Below are 15,018 nucleotides of genomic sequence, written 5' to 3' on the forward strand. Positions count from 1 at the left end.
GATCACCTAAGGAGAGAACATTGTTTGAAAAGCAAGGTGTTGCTTGATAACATTGACGATGATATTCTCCATTTCTGTGCTGGTGATTGAGATGGCAGTGATTAGCTGGAATGGATTTATCCTGCTTTTGTACACAGGACATACTGCAGCTGGGTAATTGCACACAATATCAGGTGCATTCTAGTTGTAGTTGTCCTGGAACTTATGGGCTGGAGTTTCAGTGAGTTGTGGAGTGCAGGTTGTCAGTACTGCAGCTGGGATATTAATTGATCACATTGCCTTTCCTGCAACCAGTGTAGTCGGCTGCTTCTTGATATACTTCTTTTTTGTTTTATTGCGGTTGGCAACCAGCTTTCAGTGCATTACCGCCACCTGCTAGACTGCTTGTGTTCCAACCAAGTATGTTCTGGAGTTCTCTTCTTTAGACAATCTAGTTCAGCCTGCAGTTCTCTATTAGCATCACTCTGTAGTTGCAATTCCTCGTGAATGCTTAATGTGTTCATTAGATAATGCCGCAAACTGCTATTCCTCCCTCATTTTGTCATGTTTTCGTGTAGTTGCATTACCTCAATTACATTGATTTCATCCACATCACTTGTAAGACTAAAATCGTCTTGTTAAAGAATAGTAATTATCGCACATTACACTTGTAAAATTGCTGTTTTTCCAAGTCTATCTGCTTTTCCAGGTTTTCCTTTTCTTGGATCGTAGCCTGCAGTTGTTTACTGAGACCTCGGAGTTCTTCATTTGCTTCCATGTTTTCATTTTATAATCTGAATGTAGATAATTCACTTTGCAACAAATTCCTTTTCCTTTTGTATCCTTATAATAATTTCCTCCATTTTCCAATCTCTTTCCAACTCACCATTGTTCTTGTCAGATACTTCTATTTGTTGTTGGAGTTCTGCACATTTACCCTGGGCTTCAACCATAAAATCTGAGGATTTTCCTTAAATTCTCAAACATTTCTTAAATTCTTGACCATTTGCAATAATTATACTGCCATTAAGATTCCATCTCCCCTGCCTGTGAACTGTTGGATCCTCCATTCAGCGTTTCCTTGACTTTTTCCCACCTAATCCCTTTAATACCAAGATACTTTTCTGCAGACTTGACGATGATTTTAATTTTCTCAGTCCTTTTTCTTGTTTGTCCTGAACAATTAATTGCATCCACCATAAAAAGCACGAAATCCTTTCTACTCATTAATAGTGTATCCTTATTTTTCATATTACAGCTCTCACAATTCAGCAGTTTATTATTCCCTGTATTTGTTTGCTTGACAGCCTTTTTTTCATCAAATTCTTTCACTGCCTCTGCATAACTGATTCCTTGAGTTACTTTTACATATTGTATCTCAGCCGCCTTCTTACTATGAATGCACCCTCGATAAGCTGCGCTGTGTTCCTCGCCACAATTGCAGAATTTCAGCCTAGCTCCCACTTCACATTTCCCATATTCATGTACTCCAGCACATCTCCCACATCCTTGTTTTCCTCTGCAGACCGCCACAATGTGCCCAAATTTCTGACATTTATAGCATCTTAAAATGTGGTGGTATATATATTCTAACCGCATAACACATATACCCTAAGTAAATGTTACTCAGCAATCTCTCTTCATCATAGTTAATCATTACCGATAAACTATCTCACTTTTTCCTATTTCTTGTAAATTTCAAATGTTTGGCCTCAATAATTTTTGCTCCTTTTATGTTCTGTTTAATCTCATCCATGGTAACTTTTGTTGGTATCCTCGAAATAACTCCCCTAGTCCACTTTATATTGTTGGGTATTGAGCATTGTACTTCTTTGCCGTCTATTTTACATAATCTTAACACTTTCCCTTGCTGAGCTCTATCCCGACAAATCACTAATAGCGATCCATTTCGTAAAATCTTTGCTCCTTTAATCTCGCCTATAATTTTGTTGAGCATCTTCGTCAAACGAATCAGGTTCCAATCACCAAAAGATTGTCTTCATTTAGTTTTATAATTGGTTTAATTTCGTCTTCTTTCCATTGTTTTGCTGTCCTGTTTTGATCATCCACTGACTCCTCAGAGTTTGATATCCCATACCTCTGCTTTCTTTTCTTCCTCTTTCCATTCTGTTCCTCTTTCCCACCGACCTCCATCTCTAGTTCACTTCCACTCTCACCAAAAACTTCCTTCAACATCTTGGCTCTTTCCTTGATGTTCTCTCTCTCTGCGATTTTCCAGTCACAACTCTGGCCTTCTCAGACTCCCAGCCCCACTCCTTCTTGATATACATTCTAATCCAATTAATTTATATAAACTCAGTGGTCACTTTATTAGGTACACCTGCTCATTAATACAAATACCTAATCAGCCAATCATATTGTATCAGAATCAGGTTTATTATCACTGGCATGCGTTGTGAAATTTGTTAACTTAGCAGCAGCAGTATAATGCAATACATGATAACACAGAAAGAAAAATAAAATAAGTAAATCAATTACAGTAAGTATGTATATATATAATTAAAGACAGTGCAAAAACAAATATATATTTATTAAAAAGTGAGGTAGTGTTCATGGGTTCAATTTCCATTTAGGAATCGTATGACAGAGGGAAACAAACTGTTCCTGAATCACTGAGTGTGTGTCTTCAGGCTTCTGTACCTCCTTCCTGATGGTAACAGTGAGAAGAGGGCATGTCCTGGGTGATGGGGGTCCTTAATAATGGGTGTCGCCTGAGGAACCACTCCTTGAAGATGTCTTGGACACTGTGGAGGCTGGTACCCAAGATGGGGTTGACTAATTTTATAATTTTCTGTAGCTTCTTTTGATCCTGTGCAGTAGCACCCCCCCCCCATCCCCTCCCCCTCCCCCCATACCAGACAGTGATGCAGGTTGTCAAATGCTCCCCATGGTACATCTACAGAAGTTTTCGAGTGTTTTAGATAACAAACCAATCTCTTCAAACTTCTAATGCAATATAGCCACTGCCTTACCTTCTTTATAACTGCATTGATGTGTTGGGATCAAGTTAGATCCTCAGAGATCTTGAAACCCCAGAACGTGAAATTGCTCACTCTCTCCACTTCTGATCCCTCTATGAGGATTGGTTTGTAATCCCTTGTCTTACCCTTTCTAAAGTCCACAACTAGCTCTTTTATCTTACTGAGGCTGAGTACAAGTTTGTTGCAGCAACACCACTCAAATAGCCGGTATATCTTACTCCTGTATGCCCTCTCTATCTGGGATTCCACCAACAATGGTTGTATCATCAGCAAATTTATACATGATATTTGAGTTATACCTAGCCACACAGTCATGGGCATAGAGGAAGTAGAGCAGTGGGCTAAGCACACATCCCTGAGGTGTGCCAGTGTTGATCGTCAGCGAGGAGGAGACATTATCACCAATCTGCATAGATTGTGGTCTTCCGGTTAGGAAGCTGAAGATTCAATTGCAGAGGGAGGTACAGAGGCCCAGATTCTGTGGCTTGCCAATCAGGACTGCGGGAATGATGGTGTTAAAGACTGTACTACAGTCAACAAACAGCATCCTGACATAGGAGTTTGTATTGTCCAGGTGACTTAAGCCGTGTGAAGAGCCTCTGAGATTGCGTCTGCTGTTGACCTATTGTGGTGATAGAGAAATTGCAATGGGTCCAGGTCCTTGCTGAGGCAGGAGTTCATTCTAGCAATGACCAACCTCTCAAAGCATTTTATCCCCATAGATGTGAGTGCTACTGGACAATAGTCATTAAGGCAGCTCACACTACTCTTCTTAGGCACTGGTATAATTGCTGACTTTTTGAAGCAGGTAGGAACTTCTGACCATACAGTGAGAGGTTGAAAATTTCCTTGAACACTCCCGCCAATTGCTTGGCACAAGTTTTCAGAGCCTTACCAGGAACTCCACTGGGGCCTGCCACCTTGCGATAGTTCACCCTCCTTAAAGGGTGACATCGGCCTCCGAGACAGAGGTCGCAGGGTCACTGTGTGCAGCAAGGATCTTCACAGCTGTAGTTATATTCTCCTTTTCATTGTAGCAACTCAATGCATAAAAACATGGTCAAGAGAGTCAGTTGTTCATCAGTCCAATTATCAGGATGAGGAAGAAATGTGATCCAAGTGACTTTGATTGGTACCACAAGGAGTGGTTCAAGTATCTCAGAAACCGCCAATCTCTTAGGATTTCCGTGCACAGCAGTCCCTAGAATTTACAGAGAGTGGTACAAAAAAACAAACAAAAAATATCAGCAAGTTGCAGTTCTTTGGGTGAGGAATGGCCAGATAGGTTTAAGCTGACAGGAAGACAACAGTAACTCATATAACAACACGTTGCAACAGTGGTGTGCAAAAGAGCAATTCTGAACGCACAGCACATCAGAAACCCACAAACGTACACTCAGTAGCCACTTTATTTTACAGCGGGTACCTAATAAAGTAGCTACTGATTGTATATAATAGTAATTGCATTCGACAGTAATGACAGAGTGAGGCATGTCATTAAGGCAGTTCACACTACTTGTAACCATAAATTTCTACTGCTGTTCATAGTCCATAGAGGGTCATGGATGCTGAGTTTTGAGCTGACAAATCTGATCTGAATCTATCACATTTAGCATGATTGATATATTGTAGATGCCTTTCTACCACAATACTTTATGTATTTACTCCATTCAAATAATTGTTTTTCCATTATCCCTTCTGAAGTGGATATCCCTCTATCTTCCTGCGTTACGCTCCTCCAATAGTTTCTTGTTCACTCCCTTCAATCTATCTATGTACCTTTGTGCACATTCTTTGTGTCCTCCTCACAGCTTACATAAGGACTTTTTCTCTGTGTTAATACATTTATTTACAAACGCACAGTTCATTCATCTAAGTCAATGGAATAGAGGTTAAATAGCTGAATACCAGGCACCGATTTCTGAAGTCCCACATGATGATTGATAGCTGATGCAAAAGTGACCCAATTCTTTGTTTGCCATAAGTTAGCCAACCTCCTATTTGTGCCAATATGTCTCCAAAATCATGCACACTCTCTTTTTTCAGTAAACTTCCATGTGGTATTTAATTGAATTCTCTCTGAAAATCCAAAATATACATCTATTTCTAACCTTTATGCACCTATTTGTACACCTTCAAAGATCTCTGTCAAAAAAATTGTCACACAGGAGTTCCCTTTCATAAATCCATGTTAACTCCACATGACTGTTCTGTGATTTTCCGAATAGCTTGCTGTTACTTCATTAATAATTGATTCCATCATTTTTCCAAAGACAGATGTTAGGCTCAGATGTCAGATGTTTGAAATGTAAAGTGGCAGATTTCAGTCATGATGCAGAAACAAAAAGAGCCATAAGTCTTGTCACTTAGACTTGACTTTACAGCATTGGCTCTGATGAGTAACTGTGGTTGCAGTGTGAGGCCTGGGTGAATGTGGTTGTTAATGGTATCATGAAATCAAATAAACTAAAACTGTATCTTGAGAGAAAACAAGCCTCCAAGAGCTTTATGGAGCAGAATTATATTTAGCTAAAAGGATGGTTAAAGGTATTCAAAGAAACTTGCTCACAGTGCAAGTGTAAGTGGTTAATGATAACACACTCAAAATGCTGGAGGAACTCAGCAGGCCAGGCAGCATCTATTGAAAAGAGTAAACAGTCGATGTTTCCAGCTGAGATCCTTCATCAGTACTAGAAAGAAAGAGGAGCAGTCAGAGTAAGAAGGTGGGGAAGGGGAGGAAGGAGTACAGTTAGTAGGTGATAGGTGAAACCAGGAGAGGTGGAGTGGTGAAATAAAGAGCTGGGAAGTTGATTGGTGAAAGGGATAAAGGGCTAGAGAAGGGGAATCTGACAGGAGAGGACAGAAGACCATGGAAGAAAGGGAAGGAGGAATAGAACCAGAGGGAGATGATGGACAGGTAAAGAGATAAGACCATAAGATATAGGATTAGAATAAGGTCATTTGGCCCATCGAGTCTGCTCTGCCATTTCATCGTGGTGATCTATTTTCCCTCTTAGCTCCAATCGCCTGCCTTCCCCAATATTCCTGCATGCCCTGATAAATCAATAATCTATCAACCTCTTCCTTAAGTATATATAAAAATGGCCTCCATAGCGGCCTATGGCAACAAATTCTGTAGGTTCATCACTTTCTGGCTAAAGAAAGTCCTCCTCATCTCTGTTCTAAAAGGACGTTCCTGAATTCTGAGGCTGTGTCTACTGATCTTAGATTCTCCCACCTCAGGAAACATCCTCTCCACATCCACTCCATCAAAGCCTGTAACCATTCGATAAGTGTCAATTAGGTCACCCCCTCATAATACAACAATACATCTTTGCTTTTATATTTTAGTCAGTGGCAACTCCATTGACAACTCCAACTAAGAGATGCACAGGCCCATTTGTCTGGACCACCGAAGTGGAGGCTGCTTTTGCAGAACTTAAATAATGGTTCACACCAGCTCCCATCTTGGTCTCACCTAACCTGGATGTTCCCTTCACTGTGGAGATGGATACCTTGGACATCAGAATGGGTGCACAGTAAACTGCACCCATGTGCATTCTTCTCCATGTGGCTATCCTTGGCAGGGAAAAACTGACATCAGGAATCAGGGAGCTATTAGCAGTCAAGTTGGCATTGGAGAAAATGCATCATGACATCCAAGATATATTTTTCAGGCACCCAGCACCATTCCTTGGGTCCAAATCCTTTCCAATCCATAAGGTATTACTAAACATCCTGAACAAGTCATGAGTCCAGAATTCTTTTTACGGTGAAGACCTGTTTCCAATCTACACCTGGGTGAGGCTGATGGTAGTGGGCTCAATGGGCTTTAATTTGGAAATGTGGAAAGTGGGATTGATCTTGAGGGTCTTGAGGAGCTGCAAGGTGTAAGCCACTAGATTTACTTTTTTGAGAACTTTGAAGGGTCCAATGAACTTGGATGCCAATTTCCTAGGCTCCACCCAGAGAGGCAAATCCTGAGTCGACAGCCAGACCTGTTGCCCAGGCTGCAAAACTGGTCCCAGTCTTTTCTTGTGGTTAGCCTTTATTTCAGACTTCCAGGTAGAGGCTAACAAAATCACTCTTGCCCAAGTCCATTTCTCCTTGCAGCGTCAGATGAGATCTTTGGCTGCAGAAACCCCAACCTCAGCCTCCTGCTCAGGGAGGAGTGGCAGAGAATACCCAAACTGGCATTCAAAAGAGGACATGCCGTAAAGTGCTGTGAGTGACCTCTGCCCACATCAAATGGTCGTTCCACTTGTCTGGTCTTTCAGAGGTCAGACATCTTAGGGTATGTTTCATATATTGGTATACTTGCTCCCGGCCATTGGACTGCGAGTGAAACCCAGAGAAAAGACTCGCTGTTGCCCCAATCAACTTGCAAAATGCCCTCCAGAAATGTGATGTGAATTGTGGACCATGATATGTGATTATGTCCACCAGAAAACCATGGATTCTGAAGCCCTGGTCCTGGACAATTTCTGCCGTCTCTGCCGCAGATGGTAACTTGTCCAAGGCAATAAATCTGCAGGCCTTTGAAAATCAATCAACAATCGCCATGATGATGATCTTCCCCCTGGAAGGTGAAAGACTCGTGACAAAGTCCATGGTCAGTCCGGAACAGGTAGAGGATGGAGGAATTTTTGAGATCTAGTATGGGGCTCCTTGTTCCGGGTGCACACCTCGTATGGCTGCATTGTCAAACCTCTTTCGCCATTCCAGGTCACCACTACCTTTTCTTGGTGAACTTGAGAGTCCTGGCAATTCCTGAGTGAGCGGTCATTCTCAATGAATGTCCACGCTGGAGTACCCGTGACCTGATGGAAATTGGGACAAACAGTCAACCCAGAGGACCAACCTTAGGAGTCTCCCCTTGTGCCTGGGCCTTGCAAACTAGTTCATTGATTCCCTAATGGCTTGGTGCTATCACCTTAGCTTGGGGCAAAATGTTGGTAGGTTGCTCCTCTCCTTTGGTTTCATCAAACTGATGAGACAACGCATCTGCTTTTTGATTCTTGCACCCTGGTCAATATGTCAGGACAAAGTTAAAATACTTGAAGAAAAGAGGCCACCTGGCCTGCTGGGAATTCAGTCGCTTAATCTACTGAATGTAAAACAGGTTTTTGTAGTCTGTCCGAACAATAAAAGGGTTCTTGGCCCCCTCAAGCCAGTGATGCATTTCCTCCAATGCCAACTTAACTGCTAATGGCTCCTGATCCCTGATGTCAGTTTCTCTCTGCCAAGGATAGCCACCTGGAGAAGAATGCATATAGGTGCAGTTTACTGTGCACCCATTCCGAATGTCCAAGGTATCCATCTCCACAATGAAGGGAAGATCCAGGTTAGGTGAGACCGAGATGGAAGCTGATGTGAACCGCTGTTTAAGCTCTGCAAAAGCAGCCTCCACTTCGGTGGCCCAGACAAAGGGGCCCGTGCATCTCTTAGTTAGAGTTGTCAATGGAGCTGCCACTGAGCTGAAGTTCCTGATGAACTTCCAGTAAAAGTTAGCAAACCCCAGGAATCATTGAACTTGGTTGACACTGGATGGTTGTGGCCAATCTCTGACTACCTGGGTGGGTCTTCGTAGAGTCCACCTTGAGATTGTCATTGGAGATGATGAAACCCAAAAATGAAATGGTTGTCATGTGAAATTTGGACTTCTCCAACTTGACACGAAGTCCATGGCCTACAAGCCTCTTTTAAATCTCCCTGACATGAGCAACATGGACTTCAAGAATAGGACATTATCCAAGTAGAAAAAGGCATACTTATGGAGAGTATCCCAGAACACATCATTTATAAAGGCCTGAAAAACTGCTGGAGCGTGAGCAAAGCTGAACGGCATAACCAGGTACTCATAGTGCCCTGTCAGTGTATTGAATGCAGTCTTCCACTCATCACCTTCCCTTATACAGACCAGATTGTACGCACTCTGTAGATCTAGCTTAGTGAATACTCTTGCCCCTTGGAGAATCTCAAAGGCAGTATCCATGAGTGGAAGGGATAATGATTCTACAATGTTATGCAATTTAATCCTTTATAATCAATACATGCCCACAGGCTCCCATCATTCTCTTGTTCAAAGAAGAAGACTGTACTGTCTGGTGAGGTGGAGGGCTGAATGAATCCCATAGCAAGAGCTTCCTTTATACATTCTTCCATTGCACTTCTCTCTGGATCTGAGAGCGCATATAATCCACCACGTATAATCCACCACGCAGAAGACGTGTACCAGGCAGAAGATCTATAGCACAGTCATAGGGTCAGTGAGGTGGAAGAGTCAAGGCCCTTCCCTTGCTGAAGACCTCTTCCAAGTCCTTGTATACAGAAGGAATTTTGACTGGCCTGGGTGTTGCAAGTTTTTCTGAGCCCTTCTTCAAGGACGACACCTGAGGCTTCTTAGGTGGTTTGACCGACCTCCGAGTCTCCTCCCTGAGTTCACTAGACTCTGGCGTATCCTCAGCCGACAGGAATGAGGTGCTACAGATGATCCTTGTGCCACTAGGAACAAGCTCCTGGGGTCTGTGATTAGGAGTCTTCCCTTTAGTTGGGACTTGGCGGCTGGATCCCCTGGGCTTTGGGTCACCTCCCACTGAAGTCGGTCCCCTTTCTGATCTTTGGTTTCGGGAAAGTCTGGGGATTGGAACACCACGCCACAAACGTACCCTCTTGCAATGACTGGCCCAAGCAATGATCCTTCCCTTTCCCCCCACTCCCACCAGTCCACAAATGGGTCATGCTGGGACAGCCAATGGTACTCAAGGGTCAGGAGTGGTGATTCAATGATGTAAAAACTAATGTCTTCCACGTGATCCCCTGTCCTCATCTGCAAGACCACAGACTGTTGCTGGATCTCCCCAAAACCTAGCAGGTGGCCGTCCACGACGGTTGCAGGCATGGATAGGCTCAACTCCCACTGAGTCGACGGGCGGTTCCTAAGTCCAGAAAATTACCTGTTGCCTCAGAATCTACAAAAGCCTTCAGCTGCCTCAAGTTCTTACCCCAGGTGAACTCCTCCTTCAAAATGAAACTAGAATCCATGGGATTGGGAATAGTGGTTGCCACCGTCACAGTCCTCCTGATACTGGATGGTCTTAACAGCTCTCAAGATGGCTGTGGCTTCGGACGTTCCCTGCAGTAATAGCAGCTGCCTTGGGGACCTCTCATCAGTGGAGAGTCTTGTGTAACCGATCTGCATAGGCTCGACAAAGTCCTGGTAGGAGACGGATTGGTCCTGGTCTAAGATTAGGGGGTGGAATTGGAATCACAATGGATTGAGGCTGGCCTTGGGCTAGGCCTCTTCGGCCTTGCATTGTAGTCCCTCATACGCCAGACAATCAAGATAGTGATCCAGGTGCAAGACAGGAGAGATTGATTGATAAACAAGTATTGGAGAAGAGTGAAAGAGGGTGAATAGCAAAAGTAGGTCTGGCTGGAATGTTGGATGGATAAGCAAATAAATATTAGAGATTACCAGGAAAAAAAGAAACACAAGTTTTTAAATCAACAATTTTAGCAAAATTAGCTTTGATAAAAATTCCCCTAGCATAATGACTTTTCATCTCCATTGTTTGTTGCTCCAGATTCCAGCATCTGCAGACTCTTTTGTCTCTTTTGATAAAAAAAATGTTCCTCTTCAGTCAGTCCCTTGATCTTGAGGGTGATTTGATTTTGTGAGTTCTGAGGTGGCTGGATGGGAGCAGAATTAGACCCTTTGGGCCATTGAGTCTGCATTGAAATTTAATTATGGCTGATTTATACCAGGAATATGGGACTTGTAGCCTGGTCCAGAAAAGAAGCAGGTGGAGTGCATGGAGAAGTTGTGTGGGTAGCTTAAGACGAGGTGTACATCTTCCATTGCCAACACAGAGCTTCTGTGTGGTCCCCAAGACATGGCCTCAAAGTTCTCTCACCTTCCTCAATACCCCTTCTCCGCTTTAAGTGACTGTGGGCTAGAAATTCCCAGGAGTCAGTGAGGATATATCTGCAGTGTCAGATAAGTACAGTATTTCAAAACCAAGATTTTATATTAGAAAAAAAATGTTTTGCTCAAATATTCAAAGATTCAAAGTGCATTTATTATCAAAGTATGTGCACAGCATGGAACCCTGAGGTTTGTCTTTCTGCAAACAAAAACATCAAACGCCCACCATGCAAAAAAGAGAACAAATCACACAAATGGCGAAGAGTGAGTGAATAACACACAGAATATTAGACATCAAACTGCAGAGTCCTTGAAATGCTCTAAGAGTGTTCAGCTTAGTTCAGTTCAGTCTAGCACTGTGCTGTTCATTGACTGTGTGCCGCAGAGCCAGTCCACACAGAAGCACCCCAGTCAAAACACGCAAAGATAGAAAAACAGAGTAACCAGAAACACACGTAGCATGAACTGCAGAGTCCTCCAGAATGAGTACACAGCCACGAGGCGTGCCAATCAAACTTTGCAGCGTGAGGAAGATTCGTGCATTTTCGTCCTGCAGCAAGAGAGGGAGGCTGGTCAAACGCAGGCTGAACACCCACTCACCTTCCACTCTCATCCTCGTCGGTTTCAATCTTGCTCGACGCTGTAATCGGCGAGGGGTAGTGGAGCCAATCGTGGGTGCGCGCTCCACCTTTTTGGCCCCACTCTCGACCTTGCTGAATTCCCTTGGAGAAGGGAAAAACCACTAGACTGCTTAGTCAACCCAAAAATGCATCATCAATATGTAAATTACAGGCTCCCATCACACGCACTTTAGCAGTGGATGCATATTTAAAAGAAGAAGAAGTAGTTTTGTGAACTTTCTGCTGGACGTCACCATTGGTCGCATTGTTTGTTGGCGCCATCTTGTTATAATCTAATACTTACATTGAATTTTGTATTGGGAAGAGCCTTAATCCATACGTTTCCTCCAGTCCGGCTTAAACAATGAAACCATCTATTTTAAAAGAGCTGGTCATGGCTTTACTGAGACTTCAATGGCAACTGGGTACAGAATAGCAGTTTGGTTTATAAGTTTTTGCCCGTATTGCTCTACACCAGCCACCAGGTGGCAGACAAACAGGTTAGGCACAATTCTCCTTGTTACTGAGGCGTTTCCCCATTCTGCAATTTTAGAAGCTGGAACAATTAACATTCAGGCCACACATGGCACTTCATTCCACTGTAAACTCATTACAAAATAAATAGATATCTTACATTGTTCTATTCTTTACCTTTCGGTTCAGGTCCATACAGTAATCTTTCACTTTCTCTTGTAACACTATTGTGATGTAAGAGTAAAACAGATAGAATGTAAGTCTCTTTACAAATGATTAAGGAGAAAATTACATTTGATACCAGTTCCAACTAATATATCACATCACACTTGAATGCTTTCTTTTCAGAATTGGCAGATTGGTGAAATGAGTAGATAGAATTTAATCCCTCTCACTCTCAATCCTCCCAATTTCTAAGTCTATTCTTTCCATTTCTCCCTCAAATCCTTCCTTATCCTGCCTCTTCCTTGCATCTTGTCACCTGAACCCTTTCTTCCTTCCTAGCAGAGGCGTCTTTCTTTTGTCTCTTTGGGCCTCCGTTCATCACCTGTCACTCCACCACCCTGCATCAACTCAACCCAACCCTCTAGATTTCCATGCCCGCCATGACGCTGACCTCTTCTTCTGTCACCTACGTCTCCGAGCCTACTTCTTTGGCAAGGATTCCCCTCCCCCTACTGATGACCCTTTCTCCTGTCTTCAACCCTCCTCCTCCTCCTGGACTCTCCACCCGGGCCTTCAACCTGCACTCGATCTTTTTATCTCCAACTGTGGCCGAGACATCAACCATCTCAACTTCACCACTCCTCTCTCCTGTTCCAACCTCACTCCCTCTGAACGCACTGCCCTCCACTCTCTCCACACTAATTCCAACCTCACTATCAAACCCGCCGACAAAGGTGGTGCTGTAGTAGTCTGGCAGACGGACCTCTACCTCACTGAGGCCAAACGGCAGCTCTCTGACACCTCCTCTTACTTACCCCTGGAACAGGACCCCACCAAAAAACATCAAACCCATTGTTTCCCGTACCATCACCGCCCTTATCAACTCCGGAGACCTTCCATCCTCAGCCGCTTTGCTTTGGACCCTCTAGATTCCCTGTGCCCTCTCTTGGTCTCCAGTTCTCTCTGCTGTCACTGACTCACTAACTCGTTAGGGATGAGGTGAGGCTTTATATTGCAGTTTCTAGTCGGCAGGTAGTGACCATTGGAGCCACTGTAGTGCTGGCTTAGTGAGGTCCAAGGGCAATATTGTATTGCGACTCAGGGACACTGCTACAGTACTTTATATAGTCCTAATCAAGGGAAAGTGGAAAGGGTGAGCAACTTCAAATTCTTGGCTATCAACATCTCAGGGGATCTATCCTGGGCCCAACATATTGACACAATCACAAAGTAGCCATGAAAGCCGCCATGTTTCATTAGGAGTTTGACACCAAAGTCTCCAGCAGATTACTATAGGTGTACTGCGAAGAACATTCTGACTGGTTGCATCACCTCCTGGTATGGAGGCTCCAACGTATGGGATCGAAAAAGCCTGCAGAAGGTTGTAGACTCAACCAATCCATCACAAACCTCCCCATCACTGAGGACATCTTTAAAAGGTGATGCTTCAAGAACATGCCATCTATTATTAACGACCCTCACCATCCAGGACAGCCCCTCAGGGAGGGGTTACAAGAGCCTGAAGACCCACACTCAACATTTTAGAACAGCTTCTTTCTCTTTGCCATCAGATTTCTGAATGGTCCTTGAACCCATGAAATTTATTAGCCCTGCACAATTTTGCTCTCTTTTCGCACAATGTTTTATATTTCTTATAGTAATTTAGTAATTTTTTTAATGTATTACACTGTGGTGCCGCTACAAAACAACAAATTTCGTGTCAGGATTTACTGAGTATGCTCACAAGAAAATGAATCTCAGGTTTGTATATTGTGACATATACGTATTTTGATAATAAATTTACTTTGAACTTATAAATATCTTTGATAATCATGGACAATTGAAGACAGTCCAAAAAGCCAATGAGAACAGGAGTTGGATGAATTTCAGAAGATGGTGGTAGTTACCAATGTACCTGCACTAAGCATATACAATTGTGAATCTAGTGCGGGAGATGTATGATTTGATCCATTAGTCAGAATAAGACAAGAAGTAGGGTGTGGGAAATAAAGCAAAGTGATTAAAGAATTATCTTTCATGAAGAGTCTTAGAGGAAGTGTGGTTCCTGAAGCCAGATAAATCTGCCCAAGGCTCCATAACTGAAGCTTCATTTTTCACTTCTAAATTCCATGAACCCCACAGCAATAGCATCATATCTTAGTTTTCAGTCATATGTCTTTGAAATCCTCAAAACGTTTCCATAAGACCATAAGACATAGGAGCAGAATTAGGCCACCCGGCCCATCGAGTCTGCTCCACCATTCCATCATGGCTGACTTATTAGCCCTCTCAGCCCCCTTCTTCCCATAACCTTTGATGTCCTGACTAATCAAGAACCTATCAATCTCCATTTTAAATACTGTATACTCAATGATTTGGCCTCTGCAGCCATCTGTGGCTATAAATTCCACTGATTTATTACCCTCTGGCTAAAGAGGGTCTCCTCATCTCTGTTCTGAAGATCCCCTTGTTCTGAGGCTGTGCCCTCTGGTCATATACACTCCCACTTAAGGGAACACCTTCTCCACAATCATTGTATCTAGGCCTTTCAATATTCGATAGCTTTCAATGCAATTCACCCCCCCACAATTCTCCTAAACTCCAGTGAATACAGGCCCAGATAAGGGGCACAAAACATCTCATAATACTCCAAGTGCAGTCTGACCAATACCTTATAAAGCCAAACAACAGGAATTCTGCAGATGCTAGAAATTCAAGCAACACACATCAAAGTTGCTGGTGAACGCAGCAGGCCAGGCAGCATCTCTAGGAAGAGGTGCAGTCGACGTTTCAGGCCGAGACCCTTCGTCAGGACTAACTGAAGGAAGAGTGAGTAAGGGATTTGAAACGT

This window comes from Mobula birostris, chromosome 9, assembly GCF_030028105.1.
Source record: "Mobula birostris isolate sMobBir1 chromosome 9, sMobBir1.hap1, whole genome shotgun sequence".
Taxonomy (NCBI): Eukaryota; Metazoa; Chordata; class Chondrichthyes; order Myliobatiformes; family Myliobatidae; genus Mobula; species Mobula birostris.